General features: G+C 34.2%; 1 pseudogene; it reads left to right on the forward strand.

The window, feature by feature from the left end:
• Positions 1-11,082: 11,082 nt before the first annotated feature.
• Positions 11,083-12,721, forward strand: LOC102022596 (annotated as a pseudogene).
• Positions 12,722-13,130: the final 409 nt, after the last annotated feature.

The following is a 13,130-nucleotide window of genomic DNA, read 5'->3' on the forward strand; positions in this document are numbered from 1 at the left end:
GTGTCCTAAAGATAATTTCTTCCATTTGTTATTGAAATAAAAACATCAAACTTTCACTTTCAGATTTGAGCTATAGTTTTGCTAGGGATAGCAATATTTGTTGACAGTTTTTTTTGTTCATCATTCTTATGGCCATCTAATGACCTTTGATCTACATGACTTCTGAAAATGAGTCAGCAGTTTTTCTTAGTGAAGATAATTTATTTGTGATTAGTCATTTTTTCCCTACTGCTTTTGTTTCTGTTTCTAAGAGTCATACAATAAGGACTGTAATACTCTGTCCTGAACTCACTAGAATTTCTGGTTTTTCTTTTTTCGGTTTTTTTCTGGTACCAAGAATCGAACTCATGACCTTGCACTTGTCAGGCAGGCACTGTGCTGCTGAGCTAAATCCCCAACCCGTAGAATTTCAATAAATTTCATAGAGGCACAAAAATAATTCTATGCACCAAGTTTTGGGCTTTATTTGCCTCCATTTATTTAAATAAACTTTTTGCCCCCTTTGCTGTCTCCTGTCCCCGGAACTCCCAATGCTGATTCACTTATACGCTTAGTGCTCTTCCAGTCTCCGTGACTGTTCTGCCCTTCATTACACTGTGTTCAGTTAGATAATCTCAGTCTATATTCATGTTATCTCATTTTCTTTTCTGCCAGTTCAAATTTAATATCAAATTCCCCTACTCCTTTTTTTTTTTCAAATTAAGGCATTTTATTTGAAAAACATGGACAACCAAACCCTAGCACCCTATGGACCTGGTGGCATCAGCCTTATGTTGCACGTGACCAGGAGTCCTGAAGAAAGAAGATGGATGTGTGTGTCGGGACGTGGCCCAGAGCAGGTGAGCATCTGTATCAGGGCTCTCCGGTCTGGGTTTCATCTCCTACAACTTGCAGCAAATGGTGAATGAGGGTGTTACAGGCTCTGGACACTGATTCTCACTCTGAATTTGTGAAGTCAGGGGTCACAGCTGAAGCTAGGTATGATTTTTAACCAACAGTGGGCCCATGGTCAATTTTTAATTTCACTTCCTATAGTTTTTAATTTCAGAATTTCTTATGCTTTCTAAAATTTATATTGTCATTGTTATTCTGTATTTGTAAATTATTATTCCCATACTTTTCTTATTTTCTAGGTAAGTTTACCTTTAATTACTTGACAATACTCATATTAGTTCATTTAAAATAGCTCTGTCCTAAGTCCTACATATTAACTCCTTAAGAAACATTTTTCTCGAACATTTTACTTTCGTTTTCTTGAATATAGGCTATACTTTCCTGTTTTCTCCTTTATATATTAATATTTGTTTGAAACTGACATAGAATATTACAACCATAGAAATTAGATTTTTCATTTTACTGTTTGCTTGTGTTTGTCATTATTGTCAGATTTTTGTCATAGTTAATATTTGTTTGTTTAGTGCTTTCTTGGCCTAATTTGTTGTAGTCTGATTTTATGTCAAGTGATTCCAATATAGTCTCTGGTTAGAGAAAGATTGTTAAATATTGTTTGAGTCAATAGGTCTTCCGGGCTTGGTCTGGTTATTGATTAGTTTTCCAGTTACTAACTTTAATGCAGTAATATGAAGTTTATAAGTGAAAGATTTATTTTCTCCTTGCTTGTGTCTTCAAGGTCAGCTATAGGTAAAGATTTAGTCCTTTCCAACATCTTACCTTGACAAATGTATAGTTGACCAAGTATCTGTGAATTTTAATTCCCAATGTCAGTGCTCTCCTTAATTACCTGTGAGAACTCTACCCCAGTTCTTCATGGAAAAACATTTGGCAAAACTACTGTCCGCACCAATGTGGATCAGCAGGTCAGTCAGGAGTGTTATTACACAGTTGCTGATACTTATTTTCCACAAATATCCTAGTAATAGAATTGTTCACACATAGTTATCTCTGAGTCAGGCCAAGTGAAAAGTAAATCCAACTAATGAAATTTCTCAAGGAACTGACAAACCCATCCAGTAATGCCAATTCACTCCAGATCTCTCTCACCATTCCTAATCTCTGCTAGTGTTCTCATTTTCCGAATGCCTTACACACAAACTTCTGGTTTTGTAAATGATCATACAGATAAAAAGACAAGGATGACTTAGGATGAATTAAAATACCACAAAGTCTAGATTTCTTACTGAATAATTTTTTGAATAAATTCTTCTTCAATTGTTTTAAGATTTTGGATAATTTACAGAGTTCTTAAAAAACAAAAACATAAGAATAATTTCAAATGCTATTACATAAATAAAAGAAAAATAAGAGAATGATCAGATTTAGATTGCTCATTATTACTCTTCATTCATTGTAAAACTGGCAACATGCCAGTTTTACAATGAATGAAGAGTAAATGTGTGTGTGATAGAAAAAGAAAGAGACAGAGAAAACAGGAGGACAGAGAGACAAAGAAGGAGGGAGAGAGTAAGGGCTCTTTATTGTGCTTTGGAGTTTATGAATCATATAGATCTTGAAGAAAAATAAAATTAATACTCGCATGATTGTCTTATCATAAGCCCTTCAGGTATTGATGATATATATGTGTTTTATAAGAACTCACTTAGGTACAGTTTGTATCGGCCCATACAATATCTGCTACTTCAATATAACTACACCATGGCAGGTTATCCTCTACTCAGTCAACATGGATATGCATGCTGTAGAATATCAGTTAGGCAAGTGGCAGTCAGCAGCATTCTCGGAATAATGAGATCAAGGAATGGGCAGGTGATGTTTTTATATGGGCCTTAAAGGCTAAATAATTAATTATTTGTTTGGTTATTTTATTATTATATAGATGAAGCCTTACTGGTGAATCCAGAAATAAACTTTCTTCTGGATATTTTAGTGGCCTTGCGTTTGGAAATGTGATTCAAACAGGTCCAGATTCTTTTAGAGAAGGGAGAGAAAGAAAGATATAGTAACAAGCATAGCAAAGCAGTCTCGTGCTAGCAATCCTGTGACTCTTCAGGGAAAGATGTCTCCTTTCATTTCCTACATAATAACTGTGACTTTCATTTATCACATGTGGGATTTAATTCACTATTGACTCCAGCTCGAATTTATTCAGTGACTAAACTTGCAGAGTGACAAGAGGAGGTGGAAATTGTTAGGTAAATCTTAGGTTGCTATAATTTATATATATTTAATCAGAAAAATCTCAAAGAGGAATTCATTTTTTCATCTAAGAAAACTCAGTTTATTTGTTGGTGTTTGATATTTTTATAAAAATAACATGTGCCTTCTACACTTTGATACTGCATATAAAATGAATATAAATTTTACATCTATAAATATAATTACATTATCTATACTCTTCCACAAGTAATTTTGATGAATTTATAGTTATGATTATATTACTTTAAATGGCACATAATACCAATTTTGTCATAAAGGTGTATTGTTGTGGGTGTATAATACCCACATTTATTTTTATATATTTCTATCCATGAATTATTAATTATAATTTTATGAATTTTTTTACCTTAAACAATGAGCACTTAACAAAAAATCAAAACATAAATTATTGTGATATTTATAAAACAATCAAAATTTTCAACATCAACTTTTTTGGTGTACAAGGTCTACAAAGAAACAACACAAATAAATTCGTATGTGAACTACAATGAAAATACCAACAGAGCTCTACAAAAACAATAAACTCCACTTCGATTATCACACTTAAGGCAGTTTTCACACATGACAACAGCACATTCCACACACGTGTATTGCTTACACTAACAGCACGTGTTTCACTCTCCTGGCCTTTAGGTAGACATACTTGACATCTCACTGGCCTTGCTGTTCTGTTAGGAGGTTTTTATTATATTATACAATGTGTAGTCAGCAGGAACATCTAGATAGCAATAAAATAAAGTATTAAATTCTTAATATACACTGCACATTTAGGAATAAACATCAACACTTTCATATCAGTTCTGTGCTTGCTTAAAAAACCTAGAAGATAACATCAGAAATAAATTCATATATGAATTAAAATGGAAATGCCAATAGAACTCTAAAAACAGAAAATAATTTTTGCTTCCAGTGTCACACTCAAGGCAGTCTTACACATGATGACTGCATGTTCCATGCACATATCTCACTCACACTGACAACACATGTGCTTGCCTTTCCTACCCTGTGTGAAAGGCTGCTCTTATCACCTCTCTTGTCTTTGTCTTTTGTCAGGAGCTTCCTACTATATTATACAATGTGCACCTAGCAGGAAAATAAGATATCAATCAAACAAAATATCAAATATGTAGTGAGTGCTTGGCACAGACATCAACATTTTCACATCAGCTATTTATCTGCTTACAAAACCTAAAAGACAACATTAGAAACAAAAACCTACATGAACCTCAATATAAATAAAAACAAAAGTCTACCACAGCAATAATCTTTGTGTCAACTGCCACACCCAAGGCAGTCTTCACACATGACAACTCTTGTTCTATGTGCAAGTATTGCTTAAACTGGTAGTATGTATGTTTTGCTTGCCAGTCCTTTTTTGTAGGGGACAGTTGACATCTGTTTGCTTTTCTTGTTGTCATAGTAGGTCTTTGTGATGTGGTACTGGCCTGTTCACCTATCAGCTCACCAGCATGCTCCACAGTTTTCTGGTGCAGATCTCTTTGCAGAAATCTTTTGTTTTTCCTCTGCTATAAATGAGGTCTGCTGTGAGTTAGAGCCCCAAACCTCTAAGAAAATTTCTCCATGATATTTTGCACTTGTTATTTTCTTTATAAACTATCAAACTATACATGCCACACATCTTCAGGATCAAGTAAAACACAGCCATTGGCCACTGCCTTGTGTTTCCAGTGATATCATACTTGCTGCACTGCTCATCAACAACATCTACTCGTCTTTGATTTGGTTATAAAAAGTTGTGATCTCAGGCTTCAAGTTTGTCCAGCTTTTAGTACAATTATAAACAAAGGAGCTGAGTTCACTCCTTTCCCTTCCTTCCCTTCATTCAGATGTAAACCACATGCCATCTTAGTATACTACCTAAAGCTATGATGACCAGGAAATGTTGCAAGAAGTTCATCATTAATCAGTGTGTAAATAGTCAGATAATGTGTGAATTGCCTGACCAATTTGTGAAACAAAACTCTTGAACAATGAGCCAGTAAGAGGATAGTAACCAGATTATGAGTCCTTTTTCATTCTAAGAAGCTGCTTTTATCAACAAAATTCAGGTAATTTAAAGGAAACCAAATCTCCTCATTGTCATTGTTATTCTATAAATCTCAAGTACACAGCCATAAGTGTTTTATATTCATAAGTCTGCTGCATTCCTGTAATTACCATGAGAAGCCCTGCAAAGTACAGCAGACCTAGGAATGCTTTTAGTTCAGCTAATGAGGTATCATAATAAATGCATTTCTCACTATGGCTATAAGTACATACAGAATATTTCACTTGTATTCCATCACTTGTGTATTTCACAACATCTTGTGGTTTTTCATCTGTTACAAACTATTTCCAACATTGAATGGCATTTCTTATGTTCTATTTAATAGGCTTCACCCCTGTCAAGATCCTCACTATCAGATGTAGTTCTAACATTGGATCATTCCATTTGGTTGATGCAATTTTGCACCATTTCAACTAGTCAAAGATGTACTCACATTGCTGTTTTCCTTGTTATCTGTATCAGGGATATCTTCACCCCCTGTGTCTCTATCAGTTGCATCTTGCTCCATTTCACTGTCTCAAGAAATTTAGCTCACATGGCCAGTGCTGCCATCCATGCATGAGTTGCCTGATGATTCACTTTTAACCACCTTTGAAACCTGCAAAGCTGGTTTTTCATGTGACATTGTATTGAATGGGGGTACTTTTACCAGAAAAAGAAAGAGAAAACTTTCTTTAAAACAAATCCTAAATGTACGCCAGTTGCTTCTTTGGGACTCTTGTACACAACTTACCATTCATCTAACAAGTGGGAAAATGCACAGATGAGTATGTGCTGTCCCCACACCCAGCTACTATGAGCAACACTCACATTCCATTGTAATAAAGTACATGTTTACTTAACAGAAAAATGATGTGGGTGTATTTACCCCCAGTAATGCTCAGGTAAACATACTCAAAACTGTTAGATGAAGATTTACATGGACAAAAATCCTGGTATAACAATTCTGCACAGGTGTACACACCTTGCTATTCACATACAATGCATGTAAGCAAAAAGATTGCTTCCTGTATCCCACACACAGCTACTGAGACACTTAGCTGGCTAGTGTTATGCTAAAGTACAAATTTACAGTAAATACATATGGGATGGGTTGTTATGCTCCATTCTTAGGCCTTTCACTTAAGGTAGAAATACACAGTTGGAATCTAACCACATGACTTAGATTTACAACGACTGATTTTTCACTGGTTCTGGTTTGAAAATTCTAATGTTTTTGAATATTTAAATTAAATCATACATTTTTACAATGATGTTTTGTTTCCAGGAAATGTGGTGTTAAAAAATCTTGGAGTGGAGATCCCAAATTACATTATTTCAAAATGTCTTGTTATAGTTAATTACATAAAAAATAATGTTGAAGCAAGTAATACAAGATATTCACTACAAATCATATTTGGTGTGGCTGTACATTTTCACCCTTTTATCATTTTCCAGGCACTGGTTCATGTCTATGATTTCTGCTGATATTTTTATTTGAGCTCATGGTGTGTCTATTATAAAATGAATGTATTGGCCAAAATATAAAAACCTGATGAATAAGTTGCATTTACTAAACTTTTTGTTTACATTAACTAAGAAAAAAGTTCATTTCAATCAAGAACCTGGAGAGACAACTCAATTCACCTTTCTAGGACTTATTTTATAACTTTTGACTTTACAAACATAAATCAATTTATCTACTACTAACTAAAAAATGTTTTCTTAAAGTCTGTCAAAGAACCCTTCACTTCAGAGTATACAATCATAATCCTTGGATTCAAATTCTAAATAGAATAACTGTTTCATAACTGGAATTAGTACTGTCATAGAATATGGACAATGTTTTAACTTTGCCTGAGAGTTTGCTTTCAAAACATTCAGCTGATTGGATGAGGCTAACCCATATTATCAAAGATACTCAGAGTCAGTTGATTTTAGCACACCATCACATGCTGATTATGTCTACAAGTTACATACAGTGAAAGACTTCATTGATATCTGACTAAATCACCATATACTATGCTGTATCCATGTTTACATGTAAAGTTAGTTACCTTATGTATGTAACTACAAAGGTAACTGGTGAAATGTGCAACTACTTTAAGCATGTACATTTATTACCACAGGAGAAAGAACAATAGAGCCAGCCAACCACCTACTGAGACTTCTCAAATTGTGAGATAAGGTAAATCTTTCCTCCTTCACAGTTGATTTTATCAAGCATCTTGTCACAGGAATAGAAAACTGGTAAACAGAATCTTGCAAAAACGTATGTTCTGGGGTAAACATAAAGAAAATGTACACAATTTATGTTTGCAGAGAGACCTCTTGGGTAGCCCCTAGAAAAGCTGGATATTTAAATAATATCATACTCTTTTAGTAGAACAGTGAAAATTTCAATATAAAGTTAATAAATGTGTTTAAAATAAAAGGAGAGTACAGAGTGCTTGGGATTTTCCAAGATCCATTTCATGGAAGTAATATCTGATGATATTAAAGAAAATGAGGCAAACATTGGTGGAGAGAAAATAGCAGAGCATTTCACTTGGCGAAAGTAAAATGGAAAATGCATACCTAAAGATAGTTACAATTAGAGTTTTGTGAGATGATTTGTTTAGCGCAGTGTTTTCATATGGTAGTGCTAATTATTAATTGCATGAAATATTTACATTAATAATAAGTGAATTAAGCTTATACATTTATAAATTACATACATATTTGTAAATATGTATTTTTACAAGTTAATTGATAATTTTGCACCACCAGAGTTGTATGAAAAACTTTCATGAATACCTAAAACCAAAGAGACTAACTGTCTTCAAATAACAGTTTATGACAGTGTTGCTTGTTGGTAAGTAATTCATCACACCAAGACAACAGAAACTATTGGCACATTGTAAGAAATAAGGCAAATAATAGCATTTATGTGATTTCATAAAAGTCAGTGCATACCAGTTTAGAGTATTTACAACCTTTTAATATATTGAGCATTTGATTATGAAATGTCACTTAAAACTCACATAAATATAAACACACTGAATTCTAACTTATGTTGTTTGCTGAAACCAGTATAAAGATTATCACATCTTTTAATTTTTATTTTCTCATCGTGTGTGCATGTGTCTGTGAATATTCAGATATGCACATTCATATATTTTTGAAACAAGGTATCTTTCAGTATTCCTTTAGAAAGGAAGACTTCATAATTAATTTTTATATTGTTTTGGGAGAATATGGCCCATTATGAATTTATTTTGTTGTCCTTTCATATCACTTAAATTTTTTTCTTTATTGATAAATCTAACATTTCCTCATAGAGTAGTGTGTTTATTACTTTAATTTTAGTTGACATTATTATATTATGCCTAATATTACAAAAGAACTCTATGAAGTAATTTTAACTGTCTTTATCTCAGGAAATTGTGTAGTATCTAAGTTGTTCTTCTGCAGTTTCCAATGATAATGGCCGAAGGAGTTCAGTATTACAATGTTACATATTTCTTACATTCAGAGAAAAATATGACTCATTTTTTTTGTTATTCATTTATTAGAGCCGCTGTCATTTCACACTATTCTCTGTTTTACAGTAGAAATAGTTTTGCAAGATAGAAATGGAAACCACAAATCTTCAATATTGTGAAGATTTTAAGTGTGTATTTCTGAACATAATAAACATTAATAAATAATTTATTCTAGGATGCAATAGAACTCTGATTATAATGATGGCAATCAAAATAAGAAAGATGTTGAATGCAATTCTGGTTCTATTAATGCAAAAGAGTTTCTTCAAAAAAATCTATACATTTCAATATTCTAGACACTCCCAAATAATAATAATAATAACTAATAATAATAATGGTAAACTGGAAAATATAAGTGATAGGATGGCATTTTCTGCTACTTTCTAGACTGCCTACAGGTTTGTTCTCTGAATGATAGAAACAAAAATGCATAACAAAAAGATTGTATTCACTGTCTATAACACATTTTCTGTTTATAAAAAATAAGTGACATGGACTTATACATATACATATTAAGGGCAATACAAACACACAACTTGAATAAATACCTTTATGAAATACTGCAACCACACATCAATTTATAGAGCAGGCACATTAATTTTACTGTAAAGTCAATTGAGAATAGGTGGTACTGGGAATCCTTTATCTTTCAAAACAAGATTTGCTTGGCAAAAACATGTTTAATTATATACTCTGTGAAAGGCAATGAGTTACACACTATACAAATGAAACCATAAAATTAAAGTATTGTCCCCAGGTAGTCTATAATGTGGCAGAGTACACATGAATAAATGAAGATTAGATCTGTAAATTATATATGGACAGGAAAATCAGAATACATAAATAAAAAATATGTCATTATTCAAGATTTATTTCATGAAGAACAATAATATTGTAATTATGCAATGCATTGCATTTGTTAAAAGGTATCTAATACCTTGGAGAAATAAGGAAAATGTGATGAAAGTAATTATAGCATACATTTAATGAAAAAAAATCAAAAACATATCACAAATACTTATGAAGTTGTACTATCCATTTGGAAAACATTTTAGAAGCCAAGATTAAGTATAGCTTAGTGGTAGATTGTGTTCTAATCATGAGTAAGGCTCTCAGTTCAATGTCTAACATTCAAAAAACACAAATAAAATTTTACAATATCTAAAGCATATGCACATTGTTGAAGAAATTGTGATCGAAAGGCTGTAGTATTCTGGTAAACAATGAAACATATAAAAGTTTAGAAACAATATACAGGAGATATAGGGATATAAAATGCAATTAAATTATTTGTTTGCTCTTATTGAACAAAATTATCCCCCCTCCAAGAAATAGTTTAATAAAATGTGGTAAAATTGAGACAAAAAAATAAAACTAGATAATTTTTAAGGTCTTTTTCTTAAATTAGGAAACTGACTTAAGTTTCAGCTCTGACATCCTAAGTATTTGGAAGTTAACTACCTCATCCTAATAATGACTCTTCAGCACGCAACTAGAGTTACAAACTAGTAAGGACACTTTAACCATAATTTTGATGGATTGCTGAGAATTGAATGTAGGCTAATTTCAGAGGAAGAAATACCTAGAACCTGTAGTTTTAGGGAAATCACAATTTCATGAATTTTCTACTCAAGAACCACATCACTATATACTGTATACTATAAAGATGGGATAAGAAATTGGGGAGGTTGCTGGGATGAGCTGTTGTTGGGGTGAGCTGTTACTGAGATTGACCTTATGAACAATACTTTCCCCTTCAGTTCTTCAAGCCCACAGATGGGAAGCCTAAGGAGGCTCAGGATTAAGTCATTCTGAAGCGGTGAAACTCCTGCACTTCTTCTATCAGTTATACAGGAAAAGAATAGAGTCACTAGTCAAGCTACTCTCCTGGAGTGAAGGTCTTCATCTGATTGTTTTGGCTATTTTTCTCCACCTAGCCTTAATGCGGTTCATGAGGAGTATGACTGAATCTCCTAATGGTTCGACTTTCTCACACTGTTGCCCTGGAATTATGTTTCAGCCTGAATTCTGGAGGGATATAAACTTTCAAACAATAGCAGTTGGCACTTGGGAATTTAATTTTTGGAAATATTCCTATCCTTCCCTGATAAGAGTGGCTCAGTGTGCACCATTGTTCTTTCAAACAATGTGCTTTATCCTGAGCATCTGCTTTCTCCCAAGATTCTGGCATTTTAGTGCATTAGCAAGAACATTTAAGTGAAGAAAGGAAAGAGGAGGTTCCTGGATTTGCATACCATCATTTCTTGGGATACTGTTGACCAAAGACTCAGATTTCTGAGTGAAAGTTTAAGGCAGATCGACAAGACACTAAAGACAGAGCAGCTCAGTTACTAGATGTTCCTGAAGCAGAAGAAAATGACAGATGCACAGGAGTCACTGACACTGGAGGATGTGGCTATGAGGTTCACCCAGAAGTAATGGCAGCTCCTGAACCCTGCTCAGAAGGACCTGTAGCGGGACATGATCCTGGAGAACTATAACAGCCTGGTGTCAGTGCTGTTTCAAGCCAGCAGGCCAGATGCCCTCTCCACGTTGGAATGAGAAAAGCCACTGTGGACATTAGAATATGAAATCCACAGTCAAATCAATCTGGAAGTTGAGAAAGCTGATGATCATCTGAAACAACAATTGCAAAAGCAAAAAAGGCCAAAGAGGGTGGAACAATGTGAAAAGAATGCACTTGGAAATATTCAGAGGAGCAAACATCATTTTCCTTTAAGCCCAAACCATGATATGTTTGATTTACATGGAAAAACTTTGAAACAATATTTAGGTTTAACCAACCAGAGCAGACAATGTACCATAAAAGAGCTTGCTGAGTTCAATGTAGGTAGGAGATCTTTTGTCTATGATACTCATGAGCAAACTCATAAGAAAATTAAACCACACAAGAAAATTAAAAGTAGAAAACCTACCAGTACCCAGTCACAATTCCTGAAAGACCAGCAAATACACAAAATAGAGAAAGCCCATGAACGTTTTACATGTGGGGAAGCTTTCCTCAAGAAGCTCAACTCACTGAACATAAGAAAATTCAATTGGGAAAGAAACCTCATGAATGTAGTATCTGTGGGAAAACTTTCTACAAGAAGTTCAACCTCACTAAATATTTGAGCGTTCACAAGAAAAAGAAGCCCTATGGATGTGGTAAATGTGGGAAAGACTTCTTCAGGAAATCTGAGCTTACTCAACATCAGAAGATATATACAGGAAATAAGCCCCATGTGGGCCCTGAATTTGGGAAAGTTTTGTCAGGAAGTCACCATTTGTTGTGTATATGAGAATTCATATAGGCGAGAGACCTTATTTAGGTAGTGAATGTGGAAGAGGGTTCATTCAGAAGGGTAATCTTATGAAACATCTAAGAACTCATACAGGAGAGAAACCCTACCAGTGTACTGACTGTGGTAAGGCCTTCAGCCAGAGGGTCTGCCTCATAGCACATCAGAAATATCACACAGGCAAGACACTCTTTGTTCATAATGAGTGTGGACAATCCTGTTTTCAGAAGTCAGCACTTAATAGACATCAGAGAATTTACACTGGAGAGAAACCATATAAATGTAGTGACTGTGGGAAAGCCTTCATTACAAAGGCAAAGCTGATTAACCATCACAGAACTCATACAGGAGAGAAACTCTATAGATGTGATGAATGTATGAAAGCCTCCTCTGACATGTCATGCCTTGTTAAACATGAGAGAACACACAGCAGGGACAAATGCAAAGATGCAGTGAAGGTGAATAATTCTACAGTGAATCACAACTTATTGAACAGTAGTAAAGTCATTCAAGAGAAAAACCCTGTTAATATAACTGTGCAAATATCATCTATGATCTCTAATATGTCAAACATCAGTGGGCTCCTAGAAAATAGAAATGTGGTCCCTTTGGGACAACCAGGGGCCAGATGTCCACTCTCAAGAGAAGACAGGATCTGTACCAGAGAGAAACTTCATGACTGCAGTGAATGTGGTTGTGCTTCCAGTTGCTAATTATGTCTTATTTTGTGTCACAAACGTAGGAAAAAAAACCCTGTATATTCAATGTGGGAAAGCCTTGCTGAATATTTGCTTAAGTATCAGCTTTGAAATCTTGAGAATAGAGAAACTAGAAAAGCCTTTTCTGGAATATGGACCTTATTGTGAATAATCACCTTGGACTGTGATGGAGCTTGTAATGATATAATGATTGTGAGAAAGCCCTTGCCCTCAAGAGGTGGTATTACATACTGGAGAGAAACTGAGAAGGCAGTAAGTGTGGTGGAGCCTAAAGTGGTATCTTCTGCCCTTCCCATTAGCAGATAAAAATCATATAAAAAACACTAAACACATTAACTGCTTTTAGGAAAAATATTAAGTGACTTTGAAGCAAACAAGCCCTGTGAAGAGGAGGAATGTGTAA

Source organism: Chinchilla lanigera, unplaced genomic scaffold, assembly GCF_000276665.1.
Source record: "Chinchilla lanigera isolate Chin_1 unplaced genomic scaffold, ChiLan1.0 scaffold00078, whole genome shotgun sequence".
In the NCBI taxonomy this organism is placed as follows: Eukaryota; Metazoa; Chordata; class Mammalia; order Rodentia; family Chinchillidae; genus Chinchilla; species Chinchilla lanigera.